The sequence below is a fragment of the Drosophila melanogaster genome, chromosome 3R, assembly GCF_000001215.4.
Source record: "Drosophila melanogaster chromosome 3R".
In the NCBI taxonomy this organism is placed as follows: domain Eukaryota; kingdom Metazoa; phylum Arthropoda; class Insecta; order Diptera; family Drosophilidae; genus Drosophila; species Drosophila melanogaster.
In genome coordinates this window covers 26,739,461-26,745,460 of record NT_033777.3, presented here as the reverse complement: position 1 = coordinate 26,745,460, position 6,000 = coordinate 26,739,461, and positions in this window count along the sequence as shown.

Here is a 6,000-nt window from a genome sequence, read left to right as displayed (position 1 = left end):
CGTGTTAAGTTCATCAGAACTCGGATTACGTAGACATTTTCGGGACATTGCCAGGCGATGACATTTTTCGACTTTCACCAACTTGACTCGCAGTCAACTTGGCATTTGCATGCCAAATACCCAAAGAACGATGCCAAGTCATTCGCTCACATGTGACATTGCATGCCGCATTTCAAAAAAAGGAAAAAAAAAAAACGAAAATAAAATGAAAAAAATATTTCGAGAAGCTCGAAGGAGAAAGCGAACGCAACAAAACTTTACGAGCACCAAATACACTTAAAAAGTAATAAAATATTTTATTACGGCACACAAAAAACTACTACTGCACACATGGCAACGTATGAAATTGCTACGGAAATTGGCAAACACATTACAGCGGAGTGAACTTGAAAGACTTCGACTCAGTTGCTTTTAAGAAAACCAGAGCCCTTTGCGATAAATTAAATATTCATTAGCTGTGAGCAAAAGACATCACGCCCCGTTCGATGTCACGGATTTTGATTAAGCATCCGTAATGCGGCATCTTTAATGCTCCATCAGGATGACGATACGAGCCACTAATCAATAATGCGCTCTTTACGTCACGAAGCTAATTCTGCGATTCAGCCAGTTAACCGCAGAGCCAGGACGACTTTGTGTCCTGCTGCCTGCCCCGCTGGCGCTGTGCGTGCGTCAATCGAGGGGCACGGACATGGGGGAGCGGCAGCAGCTCGCCCCTCTCGCTGTTGACGCAGTTCATCAATCAAATCACTGGCTGTTACTCAAGCAGTCATGTGATTTGATTGATTCGCGCTAAAAATCCGTAGTCAAACAAACGCCAGATCCAGCACTCGCAGAACGGCATTAATAATGCGGCTTGAAATGAGGAGGATTGCCAGTCAGTCAGCTGGATGGGCGAGAAAAGGGGTGACACTATTGCAACCGCAGCAGCTTGGCTAACTGGCTGCATCTGGTTGCATCTGCAAAAACGGAAACGGAAATGGAAAGATAAATCGGAAAGCGCCTTTTCCACACACACACACACACACACACTCAACGGTGACAGCTGCTTAAGCGGCACAAAGCGTTCATTTGTCACTCGAACTGGGATGTACATAAATAATTTACAGAAGACAAAGTCTTTGCCTCGAGCATCTTGGGCAATTTTAACAACTGCTCCCCGGCCGCCGGTTAGGGCATAAAAAATTGTTACGTCAATGGAATTGCCCAATTTTATGTTCAATCAATAAATGGAGAACGAGCAGGAGTTGTACGTGTTGGCTGCCTCAATTTATTTGGTATTCATGCAACATTAACATGGATTTTTATTAGTATCATGTTTTTGAGAAGGGTAACGGACCGACTGCGACCTGCCCAACTAATAAAACTCCCCCTGGCACTTGCTGTGAAATATACGGCCGGAGTCGGCAACCCTTTTTTTTGAATAAACATTCCGGAGCCGAAAGGGCTTAGTGCTGGCCAGGCGAATTTTGTTATGCCTACGGCTACCAATTCGATGGCATCGCATCAGACAGGTGATGGAAAATGGATCGAGTCGATTGCAAGGTTGCCCTTTGGCAGTCAGAGTACGTGACTCCTGCCGGCTGGCATTTGCCTTTGAATTTCCACCTCAACCTCCATCTACATCTACACTTCCCATACCCATACCCATACCCATTCCCAATCCACATTCAGTTTCAGCTCCAACTCCAGCTGTCTTAGCCGTGCGTGGCTGGGCCAACGAGAATCAATACAAGCTTTGATTGACACTTTGAATTTAAAGCATTGAATTAGCAAAGGAATCCTCGAAACAGCGGCTTTCGTGGGAGCCTTCAGCTGTGGGAATCTGAATGGGATTGGAAATGGGAATGGGAATGCAACCTGAACCTGGTAGAAGTTGCCCGGGCGACACTAAGCCGATTCCTTTCCTTTGACTGGAGCAGCAGAAGCAGCGTCACCGTAACGTTCTTATATTAATTCATTAAGCAGCCCCGTCACTGAGAAGCAAGCACCCATGTAAGCGTTAAGAAGTACAGTAAATATTGGATATGACAGCTTAGAATTTCATGCTTAATAATGTGCTTTTCTCATTTTATCTGCTAAAAGTAACTTATATATTCGTTAGCTTTGCAAGCCTACTTGTAAAACATCTTAAAGAGACGAATGTGGTAAAATGCAATTAAAATGAAGTATTCGAGGCATTATTCACTGTACCCCTTAGCTGTCGCCCCAAAGTAGGCAAACCGAAAACTGTTGCAGAGTCGCAGCAACCAACAAGTGTCTGAACTTTCGCTGAGGGCTTTCAAAGCCCCCTCCCGTACCGTTAACCCCCGAGTAACGGCCATTTCCGGCTCCTTCGTCCTGTTTACTAGCTTAGCAATGCTGACGACCCTTGCCCAGCGCAGAATGTCTCACGTTTCAGCCACTTTTCGACCATAATTACAGCCAAGAGCAATTTGAAAAACACTTGATGCTGGCAATTAAAAAGTTGAACAACATTTTTCTCCAGCAAACGGGGTCCACCTCACTTAGCTGCTGCTGCTCCGGGCTGCAAGTGTAATTAATTAGTTTTCAATTTCACTCTGCTAAATATGCATAATTTATGTGCCGGTGAGTGGGTTGGTAAAATGGTGAACTGGTGGTGGGGGAGATGTAGCCACGTCATGGTCATAATAAAATTTACTAGCCATTACTCGCTCCTTCTCTTCACACTCTCTTCATCCTTTTCGAGTGGCAATTCTCCGGTCTGGCCAGCGCCTTCATCTTCTTCGTCCTGCCACTTTCCTTTCGGCTGGCAATTTGTGTGGACCAATTACTTTGTTTGTTTGCCGTTCGCCGTGCGACAATTGCAAAGGACAACTGCGACTTTTGCCGCTGTGTCAGTGCAGTGGCTGCAGTGCTGCGTTTCCTCTATTTCCGTTGCAAACATTTCCGTTTCGCATTGCTGCAAATTTATTGTTTCCTTGCGGTTTGCGTGTGTGTCAGTGTGTCTGTGTGTGTGTTCTTGTGTGGGTACCTCGATTTGTCCTTTTTGCGTGTCTCTTGCTTTTTCAAGCCCTCTTGCCAGGACACTTTGTGCGCTGCTTGAGCTGCTTGATGGCGCTCCTCGTGAGCGGCACCTTCGTCAAAGGGGATCTTAGCTCGAGACAACAAGGACTCCAGACCAATCAAACAGCAAAATGGCGGTAAAGCGGAAGTGCCGTCCCAACATTCGCCAATCCCCACGCACAAACGTTGTTGGGCTCTTCCGGCCGGAAATACGCATTTAGTTGCATGTGAAATTGCTACATTTTTGTCAACAGGCAAATTTATATTTATTTCTACGCGTTTCTTATTCCGTAAGGCGGAACCGAGACTTGGCGATGAAAAATTGAAATGTCGTTTCTAATAAATCATTTTGGCAAGGCGCGCAGCGACTTGTTTGTTTCGCTTCTCGGCTCTCATGCCGTCGCCAACTGTTTGTGCTTATTTCCGTTTCCGCTGGCCCCACGACCCTGGCCTGGCTTCATTTTTCTCTTCCATTTTTTTTTGTGTATTTTTTTTTTTTTTTGTATTTTGGCCTCCTTTGGCTGGGTTTACCTTACCGGATATTTTCAGCACCGTCATTGCAGCCGACATAATTAATTACCAGGGCGCGCCGAGCATTTCCCAGCGGCCTTCAGTGTGCCTCACCTGAGGCGATGGCAGTGGCATTGGAAAACGGGAAGCGGCCTGTCCTTGTCCCCAGATTTGCTGACAGCCGGCGGAGACAAAGGAAGAGGAGGCTGCCAGCAACGCGCAACAATTTATAATTGGATCGCTTTAATTATGTGAATTTATGTGCGGGACAGTCACTTATTATTGTGCCCGCAGGATAATCCACACACAGGCGAACATAACGTTTGGAATCACATTTTGACTGACAGCAGAGAAAGTCCTCTTTTGGCTTTTCTATCAAATTAGAATGCATGAATAATGGTTACGCATGCACAGGTCACCCCAAATGGAATACTAAATGAATTCATTATGCCGCATGACAGGCTCCATTGAGTTAATAATCCCCTGGATTCTTTCACCCTTGCTCTCAATTTACCAAGCATTTATCTCTGGACTTAGCAGCAACTTAAATCTCAATCGACTCACAAGACGGATGACACTTTTATCGTAAATTTTCTGCTGCTGCTGCCGGGAACAACACTTTTCAATTAGGAGGTGCCACCAAAGCTGCATCGCCCATTATCGCAATGCAATTCAATTAGAAGCCGCTGGGCGGGCGGAAAGGGACGAGGGATGTGGGAATCGGAACCAAGGATCCCGAACAGCGGGTAGAATGGCATATGCCTCTGCCCCCCGGCGAAGGCGAATCTTGCCAGCACATTTGACAGCATGAAATTGAGTGAGCTGCAGTTCCTAGACACACAATGCCCCCACGTAACGTCTCATTTCGGGCCTTCCAATCCAATCGAAGGACGAACTTGCGGACGGACGGAGGACGGGGTAAGGCCGATCTAGAATACAGGAGTCTATATATAGAGCAGGGGGCACCCTTCGTCCTGCACTCTCGCATGAGTTATCATTTCAGGCACATTGATTTATGCAGTCGCCGGGAAAGCAACCTGCATGGCTGCTGCTGAGATAAGAATTAATTGGCAAGTGCACTGTGCAAATAAATTGCATAGCCATCCGGATGTGGGTTTCGGTGTGGGATCGGGCGGGATCTGTTCTGGCTTGCTTTGGATTGGGCTGGGCTCCACCGCTGCCGTTCCTGGTGGGCAAATGCAAACACACACACACCCATAAAGCAGGTCCCCGGTTTGCTGCCGCTTTTAATGCAAATGTGACAAATGTTTTACGGCTGGCTGCGTATGCATTGACTCTGGGCAAACACCTGTAAATGGATTGAAGCCACAGCAGGCGGCCAGGAGCGGAGGGTCCTTGCCAGCCAATAGATTCATCTCACTCAACGCTTCACTCCAAATTGTGATATCATAAATCTGTTACACTCATCGCCCATTAGCATCGACACAAAAAGGATAGATAGTTAATTTTTTGAAAAATGTTGAAATGAATGAACTGATTATAGATTCCAATGATTAGTTATTCGCATATGTATGATTTAAATGATAAAAAAGCCTAGTTACTGGTACACAAAAACCGAACTGCTTTGCCATGAGGTGACCCTGAAATCCGCTCCTGCTTTTGAGCCCCGTATATCAGTGGCAATTGCAATTGCAACGGACCCTCGGCCGGTCTCTGTTTGCATCCTATGTAGGCTTCAACTGGTGCTGGCCTTGGTGCCACATTTGCATTCGCATTCGGATTTGCCGTGCAGGGCCAACACTGTGTGTGTGTGGCGGCACTTTCAACTGCATTTTTGCCCATATTTGGGATTTGCATTGCCACATTAACCCCCGTGTGCTGGTGTGCTGGTGTATGTGAGCCCGGTTAAATTTGCAGGAAGAGAGAACATAAATTGAAGGGCAGCTGAACAACATTGGCAGACGATCAATATTATTGCGCCTGCGGTGGGGCAATCAACGAAATGGAGAGTCCCTTAACAAAGACACCACATGGAGGATATGGAAGTTCGGGGCGTCGTGGGTCCCCGGAGAATGGAGTGTGCTCTCTATTAGCCACATCGATGATGCTGGCGGTGTATTGATTTCCCAGCTGATTGCGCTGCCTTAAACTATATTTATGGCATACTTATGGATGGAGCACCGGCTCCCCAAACTACGGCAGTTAAGGCCATTCTCATAGTATTTCCCAAGGAAATTATCAGCCGTGTTTCAGTTGCCAATCGGTTAATTACTTTTCCCCAGCCTGAGTCAGCAGGATGCGAGAGTCCTGTGAGTCGTCTTTGGTCTCTGGTACGCAATAAATTAGAAGTCGCTTTCATTGATTTCTGCTGAGAGCAGCAGGTAAACATTTAATTAATTTGAAGGCCCCCCAACCGCTAAACACTTTTATATCAGTGGCAATTAAAATTGCGTATACGTGATGTTGTCTGCCATCGCATCCACGGGCATTGATTAATGGCCC